General features: G+C 41.7%; 1 long non-coding RNA gene across 2 annotated transcripts in view; it reads left to right on the top strand.

The window, feature by feature from the left end:
* LOC112222297 overlaps positions 1-13078 on the top strand; it is a 33873-nt gene extending 20795 nt beyond the window's left edge. The window contains exons 2-3 of one of the 2 annotated variants that reach the window (XR_002949130.2): positions 4508-4600; positions 12054-13078. This is a non-coding gene — a long non-coding RNA (uncharacterized LOC112222297). Of the gene's footprint in view, positions 1-4472; positions 4601-12053 lie in introns of both variants that reach the window. The other variant, XR_002949131.2, reaches the window with a different exon arrangement.
* Positions 13079-17632: the final 4554 nt, after the last annotated feature.

Here is a 17632-nt window from a genome sequence, read left to right as displayed (position 1 = left end):
CCCCCAATGTCTCTCTCTCTCAACACACCTTTTTCTCTCCTCTCTAGGTTTGCAGTCATTAATGCTTCTCTCTCCACATCCTTTGCTCTCTATGTGTCAGGAAGATGTCTATTCCTCTCCACCCACCTCTCCTCTGCACTGTGTGGGTTTCTCTCCTCTCTCTCCCCCTCTGTCCCATCCTCTGTGGAAGTCTTTGATCCCTTCCTCTCTCCCCCGTTTCTGTCTCTCTGTGAGTTTGCCTCTTTCTCACTCTGTTTTCTTCCCTTCCATCCACTTGCCATCTCCTCTCTCCTCTCTGTGGATTTGTCTGGATAGATGCAGTCTATGCCTCTTGGTCACGGTGGTCCTGACAGCTCTGATTTCTGTCACAGTGCATTAGGTTCACCTCCCAGATAACACCTCCGCACTATACCTCATCGCCAGTGGGCGCATCCTGACTCCCACTCACTCATACAACCACAGAGTGCCAACCTGAGCCAGCCACGGGTGTAATGATGCATCTGGATCAGGCTTACTGACAGAAGGTGAACAGAAGGGAGCAGGCGAGGATGGGGGTTGGCTCCACACGTAGCTGTAGTACGTAAGGAATCAGATTTTACAATTCCTGAGATTTGTTTGATTAATCTTTTATTTTTTAGTAAAATGTTATCCGTTTTTGATATTTGTGTTGCTCCAGGACAAGCGTTTGTGTAGGTGTTTTGATTTCAACAATAGTGGGTTAAAGATACTTGTATTATACTCCATGTTTATGCCATGGGCATATCACTGCCATGGATAAATGGGAGAATTACACACAATCTTGCCCCAAGGCTGTTGTCAGTCAGCTTGGCAGAGATACACCCACCCACCCGCACATCACACATGCAATACTTGCATACATTAAATGTGCTTGAAAGTATTCCAAAAGACCTTGAAGGTGTTATTTTGAATGTGATTTGTCCAATCTTATCCAAATAGTGAAGTAGTTCATGTAATAGAATGGCTGTATAGAAAGCTGGTTAAGACAAAAGTATATTGACAATTTTATAATAAATGAGCTGCTCCCACCATATAGATAGGGGCATTAATCCCATACATGATAGTGTGTTCATCCCCTGGATGAGCTATAGACCTGCTTGAGAGCTGGTTCTTTCAAGTGCCGTCTGCTGTGTGTAGACGTGCTTCTCAGTCAGGTCAAATGAATCTCTCAGTATATGACAGTTGTGTTAGATATTTTGACAGCTATAACAGAGGGGTCATGATCATGCTCCGCTGGGTGTAATGTTATTGTAGCCCATAGCCTCTGTCCATGCATTGGACAGTTCAGGTTCTTGTGATATACTGTATATTGCATTTTATATATTTTTTAAATGTAGTTATCATTAAAAGGGAAAATGTTTTCCTGATTTAGAGATTATTAAGTGATGGGTATCCCCATTCAGCTCCAGTGACCTATTACAATACATATAACCCTATTGGCCTACATAATGGGTCCTGTGTGTGTTCTTGAATTTGTTGCTTGATCACGCACTCCTAAGAGAAACAATTCAGATGCTTTTTCCACTGATTGGTCTTTTGACCAATCACATCAGCTCTTTTCACATCAGATATTTTTCATAGCTGATCTGATTGGTCCAAAGACCAGTTAGTGAAAAAATATCAGAATTGGGCTGCCTGTGTAACCGCAGGGTAAGAAGAATATAAGCCCATAACGCTCTAGTTACAGAACATACTGCACTGTAATAACCTCTACAACCATGTCCATGGTATTAGGAGCCTTTTCCTCTACACTGGATGATTGACTGGGAGTCCTGTCTATCTACCTGCTTTGCAAATCCTACCTCCCCCTGCATACATTTGATTAGACTGAGCATATATGCAAACTAGTGCTATCAAATCAGCCAGGTTCAGAGTGGACCTCAAAGCATAAACCCTGACCTGATGCTTCCTGCTCCCAGCAGTAAGTGATTTGCAGCACACCATCTGCTGCCTGCACAGGGACAGTTAGAGTGCTGCACAGGGAAATGTCTGCTCTTATCGTGCCCTTCACGTCCACTGTAAGCTACTATCTCTGTGGAGGCACATATTGAAAAAATTGTCTCATTCTGGGAAAGCAGAAGTCGTTCTTAGTTTTAGTCATATGAACAGCTGCAAATGTCCGATCACCTCTGCAGTTGTCCTGCCAATAGAAGAGTGGCTGAGCTGCTGTCTTGTGGTTTGAACCATGGGTCTTTCGGTTCTATTTTCTATTGTATTCTTGGAGGTCACCAGTATGCATCTCTATGGATGCAAGTAGCTGTAATTCTAATGCATGGGCAAACTGTGACAGAGAAAGAGGGAGGCTACAGTAGGTCCATCTGTCTGTTTTGACTATTGTATTGATCCAGCTGAATCCAGTGATCAACTCTGTAAACACATGTTGGGTTTGTCAATCCTAACGTGTTTTGTATATCCTCCTGTTCCCTGTCAATTATTAACCTGTGAATATGTACCCACTTAATTACCCTCCATTTGAGTGGCTTTCTGTTAGCCTGGCCCACTGCCAAATTCTCAAATATGAATGAGTCAGCGGTGAGGATGAATAGAGTTTAGTGTCTTTATTTTGGTGTCATTTTGCAGTCTGTATTTTTCACACAGCGGGGACAAGTTTTCTATTATGTTCAACGATACTGTTTCATTGTGATGGGAAGGTAAATTGTTGTTACCTAGATCCATGCACCCCTTGAATAATGTAAAGAAACATGTACTCTCCTATTTGAAAATGTCAGCGATAGCAATCCCGTTTTATAGGTTACATAGAGAAAGAAGTTGCATATGAGACTTTGCACTCAAGTTACCCCACCTGGCAGTCACAGATCAGGGAAATGCTTGGATGAAAAGGTTCAAGCCTGCCATCTAGTGGCCGGTGAATAAAGAACGATCAAACCATTAGTCAATAATAAAATGAATGTCCATTTCTCTCAGAAAAAAATACTTTTAGATACATTGCTACAAAAGTGGATTAAACATGTGGGAATACAAAGCACAATAAAGCATACAAAATACATAATTCCTTTTGAAATATTGGAGAAAAGAGACGAGTCTCTTTGGGATCAGATACTGCCCAGCACATCTTCCCTGTCGAGCACATGTTTCCTGTATATTTCTCCTGCTAATGTATGTTTGGGTCTGTGATTGCAAGTCAATAAACATTTAATTGTGTGCGGAACAAAGGCTATAGGCTACTTGTTGTTTTTAATGCTTCCATGTTACGTAGCCCCTCACTCTCCGTAATGATTATTAAAGGATTTCAATTAGAACTCAAAGGGATTACTACAACAGCTTGTTGCTTCCCCCTCTTCCCATGATAAATTATTATGCGTTGTGGTTGGACTTCGGTAATAACTGCACTTGTCTCTGTGTTCCATTACTGAGGGATATGAGTTGTGAAATGAGATCAGTGACTACTCTGCTATCATTGATTGAGCTATAAAACATTATGGGCCAGAACAGAGTAAATTACATGACGTGATGGTGAGCGGGGTGCTCCCTCTCTTGGGTCGTTCCAACTCAAAGCACAAGAAAGAGGATTTTTGACACCCACCATCTCAGATTGTTCTGAAATTGTTTCTGTATTTACTAACGTATATGATTAGCATTCCTGAAACATTCTTTTGTTGAAATAACATTTCTGAGAAATGAAGGTAATTGATTGCACCCAAATTGGCCCTATGTTTATTTATTTATTGGATTCAGATAATATTCTAAAAATCTAGGAATCAACATCTGATTTGGACCAAACTTCTTCCTACCAATGAGTAAGACGTGACAATTCTCCCAAAAAATAGTCCAATGCCACCCATGGACTACTCGCACCCCATGCCAATCCAACAACCAGTATACAGTATCAGTTCTCTGTTTGACAAGCGGTATGGAGCTGCTGCTTGGAGTATTTCTTCTCCATACTATAATGTATTCCCGGTGCATCTAGTTTATTCTCCCCTGATCAAAGAAATTAGTAATTTAAGTCACTTGCATTATTTACCATAAAGTAGTGTGAACGTACCTGTTTTTTAACACTAGATGCTGCTGTCCCTGCTATGCCACCACACAGTTTTGACCATTTTGCTGGTCTCTCGTGTTTATTAAATAGATCAACATTTTCCTTGCAATTTTGGGTAGAAAACCAATTTGTCTCACGATGAAAATAATCATCCTCACAATTTAAAGCCGGTCCTCCATGAAAGCAATTCAGTTTGTCCTTCTCTTAGCAACCTAATGCTTCAATCAAACTCTCCTTAGATAGTCCAACAAGTGACCGTTCTGAGAGGGCTATCCCTATGATGTAATTCTCATATGAAGACTTTGATGGATAAATGGGCTAGGGACTAAAATGGTGTGACAAGACAACCCTAATAAAAACAGTTATATATATATATATATATATTGGGATTAATCCCATAATGTTGAAACCATTAGAACTGTTGTAGCCTAATGGTTTGCTTGTTCACCAGGAATCGTCTAACGGCAACTAATCCCTTTTTTGAAGGAAATGAACCAGACAGGGGGGACGTTTTCTGGACACACATTAAAGCCTAAAACAAGTACAAACTGAATTGCTTTCATGGAGGACTGTCTTAATGTGAGTATGACTACACAATTTATTTTCATCATGAATCAAATCTATTGGTTTTCTACCCAAAGTTGCAATGGAAATGTTGTGATCTATTTAATAAGCACAAGAGAACAGCCAAATGGATGTGTAGGGTATAGCAGGAATAGCGACATCTAGTGGTTAAAACATGGTACTTTCATACTACTTTATGGTAAATAATGCAAGCGATTTCAATTAATAATTTCTCTGAAAAGGGGAGGGAATAACATCACCAGATTCACAGGGAATACATGACATAGTATGGAGATGCAATACTCCAAGCTGCAGCTTCATACTACTTGTCAAACAGAACTTATACTGGTTGTTGGTGGGATTGGTGTGGGGAGGGGGGGTCCATCGGTGACTTTTTATTTATATTCCTTGGTAGGAAGTAATTTGGTCCAAATCGGATGTTGGTCAATCCTACCGGTTTCTAACTACAGAAACCATTTCAGAAGAATTTGATATGGTGGGTGTCATGGCTATCTGAAATTACATGTAACAACTCTCCTCTACTTTTCTTCCCTCTCATTCTCCTCTTTCATATCCTATCTCGTAGTTATTAATAAAGATGGGCAGGCCATGAGCTGACTACTGTATATATCCTGTAAATCATCTCTATCATTATGGGAGATCAATGTATCTGAGAAATGTCATAAAACGCTGATCGATTGGGCCAACCATGACAACATATCATTGTCATATACAGTATATGCTGAGAGAGACATGGGAGGGAGATATGATGGGGTGTGTTTATACCAGAGTTTGAGGATGGTTCCTGCATCTGTGTGGGTTTCCCAGCAGAGTTTTAGAGAGACAGACAGACAGAGTTTATGATGATTAGTTCCATTATAGCAGTCTGTCACAGAACTGGGCCAGTAGAACCCCCTAGCCAGCTCTGCCAGTTGTGCTGTTCAGTGAGCCTCTCTATTGGTTGTGCAGTGTCTCTCTCTCTCTCTCTGTGACACTGGGGGACATCAGAAGCGATGAGTGTTAAGCAGTTCCATCAAGGATCTCCGGGACCATCCTCAGAAAATGAAACCGTCTCTAAACGGGTAACTCAATTTAACTCCTGGCCGCCTCTCTGCTACGTTACAAGCACAAATACTTTCCCAGCTGATTGGATGAGGTAACAGAGCCAGAAAGGGCAACAGGAGAGGCCTATGCCACCTAAATTGCCTGGACATTGTCAGGGGAAGCTTTTTTCCACCAAAAATGGAGGAGTGGAAACTGAGGAGCAGAAAGGTTCAAGTTTTCCCCCTCCTTTTCAATCAATGAAAGGGACTGGCTTTAATCAGGGCGGTATGGAGTGCTGAAGATGGCAGAATGGAGAGTTGCTCGCCTGGAACCGCTCCCAACTTTACCCACTGTTTCAAAGGAGTCTTGATTGTACTGGAGGGCAGACACCTTGTCCCTGCAGTCACTAAGGGATTCAGAATGAAACCACAGGAAAGTGAACAGGTGAAAGTAAAATATCAGCTCAAGCTGCAGAAATGCCACTTTGAATTGAAGACAACTTATATAAAACTGTACTGCTTTCTATCTATATGAGTAAGTGTTCTAAAGAAAAACCCTTGAATGAGTAAGTGTTCTAAAACTTTTGACCGGTAGTGTGAGACGCGGTGTGAGTGAACAGATGATCTCCGCATGTGTATTTCCCACCGTAAAGCATGGAGGAGGTGGTGATATGTTGTGGGGGTGATTTGCTGGTGACACTGTCTGATTTATTTAGAATTCAAGGCACACTTAACCAGCATCGCTACCACAGCATTCTGCAGCGACACGCCATCCCATTTGGTTTGGGCTTAGTTGGCTATTTTATGAAGGAGAAGGATGGAGGACTGCATCAGATGACCAGGCCTCCACAATCCCCCGACCTCAACCAAATGTGAGATGGTTTGGGTTGAGTTGGACCGCAAAGTGAAGGAATAGCACCCAACAAGTGCTCAACACATATGGGAACTCCTTCAAGACTGTTGGAAAAGCATTCTTCATGAAGCTGGTTGAGAGAATGCCAAGAGTGTGCCAAACTGTCATCAAGGTAAAGGGTGTCTATTTGAAGAATCTCAAATATATATTTAGATTAATTTAACACTTTTTGGTTACTAAATGATTCCATGTGTTATTTCATAGTTTGTCTTCACTCTTATTGTACAATGTAGAAAAAAAGAGAAAAAAAAGAAAAACCCTTGAATGAGTAGGTGTTCAAACTTTTGACCAGTAGTAGTAGTGTGTTTTTTATTTATATATATATATATATATATCACACACTACTGTTCAAAAGTTTGGGATCACTTAGAAATGTCCTTTCCTTTTGAAAGAAAAGCCATTTTTTGTCCATTTTAAAATAACAAATTGATCAGAAATACAGTGTAGACATTGTTAATGTTGTAAATGACTATTGTAGATGGAAATGGCTGATTTTTTTTTAATGGAATGGAATATCTACATAGTCGTACAGAGGCCCATTATCAGCAACCATCACCCCTGTGTTCCAATGGCACGTTGTGTTAGCTAATCCAAGTTTATAATTTTAAAAGGCTAATTGATCATTAGAAAACCCTTTTGCAATTATATTAGCACAGCTGAAAACTGCTGTGCTGGTTGAAGAAGCACTACAACTGGCCTTCTAATTGAGTATCTGGAGCATCGGCATTTGTGGGTTCGATTACAGGCTCAAAATGACCAGAAACCAAACATTTTCTCAGTCAGTCTATTCTTGTTCTGAGAAATGAAGGCTATTCCATGTGAGAAATTGAAGATCTCGTACAACGCTGTGTAATACTCCCTTCACAGAACAGCACAAACTGGCCCTAACCAGGATAGAAGAGGAGTGGGAGGCCCCAGTGCACAACTGAGCAAGAGGACAAGTACATTAGTGTCTAGTTTGAGAAACCGAAGCCTCACAAGTCCTCATCTGGCAGCTTCTTTAAATAGTACCCGCAAAACACCAGTCTCAACGTCAACAGTGTAGAGGTGACTCCGGGATGCTGGCCTTCTAGGCAGAGTTGCAAAGAAAAATCCATATCTCAGACTGGCCAATAAAAATAATTTATTAAAATGGGCAAAGGAACACACACATTGGACAGAGGAAGATTGGGAAAAAAAGTGCTATGGACAGAAATCTAAGTTTGAGGTGTTTGGATCACACAAAAAAAACAAAACATTTGTGAGACGCAGAAAAAATGAAAAGATGCTGGAGGAGTGCTTGACGCCATCTGTCAAGCATGGTGGAGGCAATGTGATGGACTGGGGGTGCTTTGGTGGTGGTAAAGTGGGAGATTTGTACAGGGTAAAAGGGATCTTGAAGAAGGCCATCACTCCATTTTGCAACACCATGCCATACCCTGTGGACAGCGCTTAGTTGGAGCCAATTTCCTCCTACAACAGGACAATGACCCAAAGCACAGCTCCAAACTATGCAATAACTATTTAGGGAAGAAGCAGTCAGTTGGTATTCTGTCTATAATGGAGTGGCCAGCACAGTCACCGGATCTCAACCCTGTTGAGCTGTTGTGGGTGCAGCTTGACCGTATGGCACGTAAGAATTGCCCATCAAGCCAATCCAACCTGTGGGAGGTGATTTCAAGAAGCATGGGGTGAAATCTTTTCAGATTACCTGAACAAATTGACAACTAGAATGCCAAAGGTCTGCAAGGCTGCAAATGGAGAATTCTTTGACGAAGCAAAGTTTGAAGGACACAATTAAATTAAAAATCATTATTTATAGCCTTATCAATATCTTGACTATTTCCTATTCATTTTGCAACTAATTTCATGTATGTTAATTTGGAAAACAAGGACATTTCTAAGTGATCCCAAACTTTTGAACGGTAGTTATTTATTATTAGCTTACACGAGAGCTACTCGGTTTTGACAAAACTGAAAGTGAGTCGGTTCCCTTGCGTGGGAGCCCTGTATCACAGAGGGTTGTGAAATGGATCTCATTATTGTGACGGCTAGATTAGTTCCAATGAGAAGAGGAGCATCATTCTCCTAACATTCATTAAGTCATTCAGTCCCTGGCTCTCTTATTAGGCAAAATTATATCATGACTTTCCACAGTCCTGCTTAGTAGTCAGCGTTAGTGCATCCAGGAGAGTCAATTTGACAAGTACAATTTAATGTTGAGCTCAACAATGCTATCTCCTATCATTATTAATTACAAACTTAGCTCAGTTAATTATACCAAATGAGTTAGTTACAATGAAAATGCCAACGCGGTTGATGCAGAGAGGACCCACTCATTTTTATTTTTTACCTTTATTTAACTAGGCAAGTCAGTTAAGAACAAATTCTAATTTTCAATGCCGGCCTAGGAACAGTGGGTTAACTGCCTGTTCAGGGGCAGAACGGCAGATTTGTACCTTGTCAGCTCAGGGGTTTGAACTTGCAACCTTCCGGTTACTAGTCCAACGCTCTAACCACTAGGCTACCCTGATTTAGTTACAATGATAATGCCAACGAGGTTGATGCAGATAGGACCCACTCATTTAGGTACAATGAAAATCCCAACGAGGTTGATGCAGAGAGGACACACTCATTTAGGTACAATGAAAATCCCAACGAGGTTGATGCAGAGAGGACACACTCATTTAGCTACAATGATAAAGCCAACGAGGTTGATGCAGAGAGGACCCACTCATTTAGCTACAATAAAATGCCAACGAGGTTGATGCAGAGAGGACCCACTCATTTAGTTACAATGAAAATGCCAACGAGGTTGATGCAGAGAGGACCCACTCATTTAGTTACAATGAAAATGCCAACGAGGTTGATGCAGAGAGGACCCACTCATTTAGTTACAATGAAAATGCCAACGAGGTTGATGCAGAGAGGACCCACTCATTTAGCTACAATGATAAAGAAACGGGTATCCAAAAGACTCAATTGAGCTCAGGTGCATCCTGTTTCCAATGATCATTCTTGAAATGTTTCTACAACTTGACTGGAGTCCACACCTGTCAAAATAAGGTCCCACAGTTGACAGTGCATGTCAGAGCAAAAACCAAGCCCTGATGTTGAAGGAATTGTCCGTAGAGCTCAGAGACAGAATTGTGTCGAGGCGCAGATCTGGGGAAGGGTACCAAAAAAATGTGTGCAGCATTGAAGGTCCCCAAGAACACAGTGGTCTCCATTCTGAAATGGAAGAAGTTTACAACCACCAAGACTCTTCCTAGAGCTGGGCGCCCGGGCAAACTGAGCAATCAGGGGAGAAGGGCCTTGGTCAGGGAGGTGACCAAGAACCCGATGGTCATTCTGACAGAGATCCAGAGTTCCTCTGTGGAGAAGGGAGAACCTTCCAGAAGGACAACCATCTCTGCAGCACTCCACCAATCAGGCTTTTATGGTAGTGTCGCCAGACAGAAGCCACTCCTCAGTAAAAGGCACATGACAGCCCACTTGGAGTTTGCCAAAAGGCACAAAGACTTTCAGACCATGAGAAACAAGAATCTCTGGTCTGAAACAAGATTGAACTCTTTGGCCTGAAAGCCAAGTGTCACGTCTGGAGAAACCTGGCCCGATCCCTACGGTGTCGCATGGTGGTGGCAGCATCATGCTGTGGGGATGGCTTTTAGCGACAGGGACTGGGAGACTAGTCAGGATCAAGGCAAAGATGAACAGAGCAAAGTACAGAAAGTTCCTTGATGAAAACCTGCTCCAGAGCACTCAGGACATCAGCCTTGGGCAAAGGTTCACCTTCCAACAGGAAAACGACCCTAAGCACACAGCCAAGACGACGCAAGAGTGGCTTCTTGTAGGTCTCTGAATGTCCTTGAGTGGCCAGGCCAGATCCTGGACTTGAACCCGATCACACATCTCTGGAGAGATGTGAAAATAGCTGTGCAGCCACGCTCCCTATCCAACCTGACAGAGCTTGAGAGGATCTGCAGAGAAGAATGGGAGAAACTCTCCAAATACAGGTGTACCAAGCTTGTAGCATCATACCCAAGAAGACTCAAGGCTGTAATCGCTGCCAAATGTTTTTCAACAAAGTACTGAGTAAAGGGTCTGTATACTTATGTAAATGTAACATTTGTTTATTTTTTATAAGTTAGCAAAAAATTCACCCTGTTTTTTGGTGTGTGTGTGTGTGTGTGTGTGTGTGTGTGATGGATTAGGATTTAAAAAAAATTGAAGGCACTGTATGTGACGATGCATGAAGAACCCACTCAGCTCTTTCAGTAAAGGGCCATCAACTTTAACTCCCTGTTACTCAAGTGCATCTTCCAAAATATACTACTTGCTCTGAATATACATACATACCTCCCATTTTATAAGAGCTTTGAAAGGGCTTCATTTCTTCATCCGAGTTTAGAGGGCATATCTGTGTCCCAAGTCTCTAAATAGCACCTCTCCAATAGATCACCAGCATTGATTCTCAATGAACATCCAACCTGCTCTCAGACCGTAGGTCTAATTGAAACATAAAGGGGAGGACAGAAAAGTGATGTCGAGGTGCAGGTTCCAAAACAAACTATTTTACACTGCTTTCTGTGTCATGCTGAGGGAGAAAGAGAGAATAACTGAGTAGAGGTAGAAAGCAGTCAGTGAGAGTGATTGTAGCCTGCAGAGGACCACCATTACGCTTATGAAATCGCATGATCAGAGTTTCAATAAGATTGGAGCCATAAATTTGTAAATGCAGACAAAGCCCTCCCTTGCCTCACTTCCATCCTTTTACAAGGTCCAACATGTTTCTGCAATCCAATCGGGCTACAAGGCCACAAGGAGTTTCTCCTTATTTCTCAAATCCCAGAACAAATCACAAAGCCCAGCAAATCTAGGAGGCTGGCCGACCCGAGGAGTGGCCCCAGGCTTAGATTCGCTTTGTTATTTGAGTGATTACACAATTATTACCAGCCGCCAATCCACTCGCTGTTGTGTGTGCGTCGTCACAAGGGCACTTCGGGGATTTACGCTGTTCTTCATTATTCAAATTTTAAATAGGCATGCTGATAAAGTTTATCCAAAATGAAACCCCACTTTTAAATAGATTAGTTTCCTGCTGCAAGGCCTAACCCTCGTCACAGGACCAGACTAATGAGAGATAAGAAAAATGGAGATAAGACGGAGGGGATGGAGGAAAAAAGGGAAGTAGAAAAGTGTGCTGAAAAAGTGTCTTCTCCCTCGTCGCTGTAGACTATGGGGAATATAACAAACACCACCATGCTGAAACGTGCCAAAATCCTCACAATCATTAATTAAAGCTAGAATCCTTCATTTAAGACAATACCAGAGTTCTCCCTGCCCCTGTTTCACCCAAATCCTCAATCATTCATTACTAAATTCTTCTTTAAGAAGGCAAATATCATCAGTGAGAGTTGTGGGAGTATGGAGTGAATAGGAGAGGCTCCCACTCCTTTTCTATCTGTCAGTGTAGTCCAGCTGAAGTTGGCCCTCGCACCTCTGTTTTGATTATTTCTTTATCTCTCTCCAGCTGGCTGGCAGTGAGTAACAGCAGTGACCTGCCAGATTGCTTCCTGGACCATATTTCCTGGGATGACTCCTGTGTTGCTGTTCGCTCCTGAGGTCACTGGATTTATGCTGTTTTTTACAAATCTCTGAAACACACAGAGCCACTATTTATTTCATGAACAAAAGTGTGGTTAGATAAATAATGTGTGAAATAAATATTTTCTGTGCTATGGATAGGCTGCGGAACAGTGAGCCAGGTATAATTTCGGTGCAGACATTAACTTCTGTCAATGGTTGTCGGGGAAAGGCGAGGACATTTGACTGTGAAATTAAACGGCTGCAGCTCTAGCGTGTGTGTCTGCGTCAAAGGAGGGCATGTCTTTGATCATATGCAGTCACTGAAATGTATTTTCTCTCTTTCACACACACACCACCTCTGTTTACCTTGTTGCCTTTATGTGGATGACATTTCTCTCTCTGCCTTAATTATGTGGCTGTCACTCATGTAAACGATGTCTTTGAAGTCTCCCCCATGTTAATGGCCCTGGCACCTTTTTTACAGAGGAAACAGCTCAGCAAGGTCACTGCAGACAAGGCCCCATCTGTCTGTGTAGCTCTCCTATCCTCAATCCCAGATCCACCATTACACAGGCAATCGTCCCACCCTGCCAATCACCCCACAGCCCCCAGGGCAGGGACAATGGACCATCAATCTGATTTGCCCTGCTAATGACCGCATTGTCTGATCTCAGCCCACTAACCCCCTTTAACTATTACAAGTATCACATTCTTAATGGTATGTGGTGCGATGGTGTTTAGTGTCTGTTTTCCTGCCTGTATCCCAGACCTTCACATGACTTCACAGCATATGCCATCACACCTGCTCTTCATAGTTACATTTTAAGAACACACATAGGATTGATTCACTAGCAGACTTACCATAAGGCAGAAGAGGCGATTGCCTCAGGCCTCACATCAAGGGGCCACATGAACTGGGTATAAAAATGTCACTTTTTAAACTTTTTTTTAATACAAATTCTCCACTTGAGGCATAATAAATGAATAATAAAAACATTCATCAAAATCCATTTGTTTAAGCTAAAGATGTCTTTTCTTTTTGGCTGCGTCTCAATCCACCACATCCTCCAATGTCAGACTTCCGCATGTGCAGTGGAATGTGGCCGAGCTATAGCATTGTTTGTCAGACCAGGAGACATCCCAAAAGTAGGTACAGAAACGTCTGTAGCGTCCGAGCAGCTTGGGCTACAAACTACTATGACCCCTCTATGGACATAAAACTGATGAACATGATGGTGTTCGTGTTTTGCTCGACAACCCCCACGAGTGTCTGAAGGTAAGCTGGAACTGGCCCGAAAAATGAATGGAAGTGAAAAAGGCATTTCCATGTATGAAAAGGTATACGAGTAATTCATATTTTATTTCCTGAGTGTTGTTATATCTCTTAGATATAGAACAGATGCTTCAAAACACACTTCCTTTTGATTAAATGTTGACTATCTGATATTCTATGTATGAATCTGTTATTCAATGCATTTCTATGGGCTAATAGCAGTGAGGCCAAATTCAATGTTTCATCAAATATACTGAAAAGAAATATAAACAAAACTGTTTGAAATATTTTTCAGAGTTACAAGGAAATCAGGAAATCAGTCAGTTTAAATAAATTCATTAGGCCCTAGTCTATGGTTTTGACTCGGTGGGCCTGGGAGGGCATAGGTCCACCTACTGGGGAGCCAGGCCCACCCAAACAGAACGAGCTTTTCCCCACAAAAGGGCTTTATTATAGGCAGAAATTTTCCTCAACACCCACCTCAGACGATCCTGCAGGTGAAGAAGACGGATGTGGAGGACCTGGGCTGGCATGTTCACACGTGGTCTGAGGTTGTACGGCAGCTTGTGGTACAGAAATTAGCATTCAATTCTCTGGCAACAGCTCTGGTGGACATTCCTGCAGTCAGCATGCCAATTGCACTCTCCCTCAACTTTTATTGTCCCCAGCACAAAGTGCACGTGTGTAATGCTCATGCTGTTAAATCAGCTTCTTGATATGCCACACCTGTCAGGTGGATGGAATATCTTGGCAAAGGAGTAATGCTCACTAACAGGGATGTAAACACATTTGTGCACAGAATTTGAGAGAAATAAGCTTTTTGTACATATTGAATATTTCTGGGATTTTAAATTTTATTTCAATTCATGAAACGTGGGACCAACACTTTACGTGTTGCGTTTATATTTTTGTTCAGTATATATAGTATTTAGACTTTCCCATGATGTCAGCAAAGAAGCACTGAGTTTGAAGGTAGGCCTTGAAATACATCCACAGGTACACCTCCAATTGACTCAAATGATGTCAATTAGCCTATCAGAACCTTCTAAAGCCATGACATATTTTCTGGAATATTCCAAGCTGTTTAAAGGTAGAGTCAACTTAGTGTATGTAAACTTCTGACCCACTGGAATTGTGAAACAGTGAATTATAAGTGTATAAGAGAAATATAAAAATATACACACACACACACACAGTTGAAGTCGGAAGTTAACATACACCTTAGCCAAATACATTTAAACTCAGTTTTTCACAATTCCTGACATTCAATCCTAGTAAAAATTCCCTGTTTTAGGTCAGTTAGGATCAGCACTTTATTTTAAGAATGTTTAATGTCAGAATAATAGTAGAGAGAATGATGTATTTCAGCTTTTATTTCTTTTCTCACATTCCCAGTGGGTCAGAAGTTTACATACACTCAATTAGTATTTGGTAGCGTTACCTTTAAATTGTTTCAATTGGGTCAAACGTTTCGGGTAGCCTTCCAAAAGCTTCCCACAATAAGTTGGGTGAATGTTGACCCATTCTACCTGACAGATCTGGTGTAACTGAATCAGGTTTGTAGGCCTCCTTGCTCGAACACACTTTTTCAGTTCTGCCCACACATTTTCTATAGGATTGAGGTCAGAGCTTTGTGATGGCCACTCCAATGCCTTGACTTTGTTTTCCTTTAAGCCATTTCATTTTGACACAACTTTGGAAGTATGCTTGAGGTCACCCCCGTGCTTCACGGTTGGGATGGTGTTCTTCGGCTTGCAAGCATCCCCCTTTTTCCTCCAAACATAACAATGATCATTATGGCCAAACAGTTCTATTTTTGTTTCATCAGACCAGAGGACATTTCTTCAAAAAGTACAATCTTTGTCCCCATGTGCAGTTGCAAACCGTAGTCTGGCTTTTTTATGGCGGTTTTGGAGCAGTGGCTTCTTCCCTGCTGAGCGGCCTTTCAGGTTATGTCGATATAGGACTTGTTATACTGTGGATATAGAAACTTTTGTACCTGTTTCCTCTAGCATCTTCACAAGGTCCTTTGCTGTTGTTCTGGGATTGATTTGCACTTTTCGCACCAAAGTACGTTCATCTCTGGGAGACAACGCGGTATGAGCGGTATTTATTTTAAAAAAAATATATATTTCACCTTTATTTAACCAGGTAAGCTAGTTGAGAACAAGTTCTCATTTGCAAGTGCGACCTGGCCAAGATAAAGCATAGCAATTCGACATATACAACAACACAGAGTTACACATGGAATGAACAAAACACTCAGTAATACAGTAGAAAAAAGAAAAGAAAAATCTATTTTCAGTGAGTGCAAATGAGGTAAGATAAGGGAGTTAAGGCAATAAATAGGCCATGGTAATTGTAATATGGCAATTAAACACTGGAATGGTAGATGTGCAGAAGATGAATTGTGCAAGTAGAGATATTGGGGTGCAAAGGAGTAAGTTAAATACATAAATACAGTATGGGGATGATGTAGATAGATGGGCTGTTTACAGACGGTTTACAGGTGCAGTGATCTGTGAGCTGCTCTGACAGTTGGTGCATAAAAGCTAGTGAGGGAGATAAGAGTCTCCAGCTTCAGTGATTTTTGCAGTTAATTCCAGTCATTGGCAGCAGAGAACAGGAAGGAAAGACGACCAAAGGAGGAATTGCTCCCAAGGAGGAACCAGAATTGAGGAGGTCTACAACTATTTCTTTGCTGATTTATTTTGATTTTCCCAATATGTCAAGCAAAGAGGCACTGAGTTTGAAGGCAGGCATTGAAATACATCCACATGTACACCTCCAATTGACTCAAATGATGTCAATTAGCCTATCAGAAGCTTCAAAAGCCATGACATAATTTCCTGGAATTTTCTAAGCTGTTTAAAGGCACAGTCAACTTAGTGTATGTAAACTTCTGACCCACTGCAATTGTGATACAGTGAATTCTAAGTGAAATAATCTGTCTGTAAACAACTTGTGTCATGCACAACGTAGATGTCCTAACCGACTTCCCAAAACTATAGTTTGTTAACAAGAAATTTGTGGAGTGGTTGAAAAACTAATTTTAATGACTTCAACCTAAGTGTATGTAAACTTCCGACTTCAACTGTATGTGTGTGTGTGTGTGTTTTATACCTACAGTACATGGGACCCCCAAAAAATAAAATAAAATAGCTAAATGATCCGTGGTATGATCTTTAAAACAATTCCATATGTTCGCTTACTAGAAACCCAGCCCCGGGCCCTTAGACTCTTAGACAATATGCATTGTTTCTGTAAAAAGACAGGTGCTACTGGTAATAATGACGTGGTCGTCGACGTAGGGGCAGAGGACATGCATGTGTAGCCCATGTATCAGATGCTGTCTAGCCAAAAAGAGTAAGTCATGTCATCCTCTTTTTTACCAGACAGAGTCAGATACATGGGCTAAATCTAATAAAACAGACGGGCGATGTTACTCTCGATTGGATGCTTTCATCGGTGAGATAGTTTCAGCCACTTGTGAATTGAAAGGAAAGTTAGTGGGTGTGCTATTCATATGGTGGGGTTATTTTGAGATGAACGTGTGAAGGTAATCTACTTCTTGAAGTGATTTATTTGACAATCAGATGAAAACATCATGACTGGTTGTATTCATGGCATTATTAAAAGGTAATACATTTTTACAGTTAAATTATGTCTTTATTATAAATCCCATAAAAATGTATGGGAGGGGGGGGCCTCAGACTGGCCTCTGCCTGGGGCCTCCAGATCACTATATCCGCTCCTGGGTTGATGTGCTGGAACAGTTGTGCTGCTGCTGTGCCCTGTATACTGGGCTGAAGGCATAGATAAGTAAGCAATAATGGCATATCCATGTTATGTAGGAGTAGTGTGCTTTCATAGTGCAGCAGCAGCATTTCTCTGAGCAGAATTCTCTGTGACAGTTACGAAGTTGAAGTCTGTCGGTAAACTCACCCGACCATTCACTTCCACCACTTAGGAAACCAGACACCATTTAAAAGTGCATTGGCTAAACCTTGAAAACCGCCTCCAGACTACCCCTCTCTTCTCTTCTCTTCTCTTCTCTTCTCTTCTCTTCTCTTCTCTTCTCTTCTCTTCTCTTCTCTTCTCTTCTCTCCTCTCCTCTCCTCTCCTCTCCTCTCCTCTCCTCTCCTCTCCTCTCCTCTCCTCTCCTCTCCTCTCCTCTCCCTCCTCTCTCTCCTCTCCTCTCCTCTCCTCTCCTCTCCTCTCCTCTCCTCTCTCCTCTCATCCTTTTTTCT

The sequence above is a fragment of the Oncorhynchus tshawytscha genome, linkage group LG22 (assembly GCF_018296145.1).
Source record: "Oncorhynchus tshawytscha isolate Ot180627B linkage group LG22, Otsh_v2.0, whole genome shotgun sequence".
Classification (NCBI taxonomy): domain Eukaryota; kingdom Metazoa; phylum Chordata; class Actinopteri; order Salmoniformes; family Salmonidae; genus Oncorhynchus; species Oncorhynchus tshawytscha.
The sequence above is the reverse complement of the archived record's forward strand: the minus strand, read 5'-3'. Positions and strand labels throughout refer to the sequence as shown.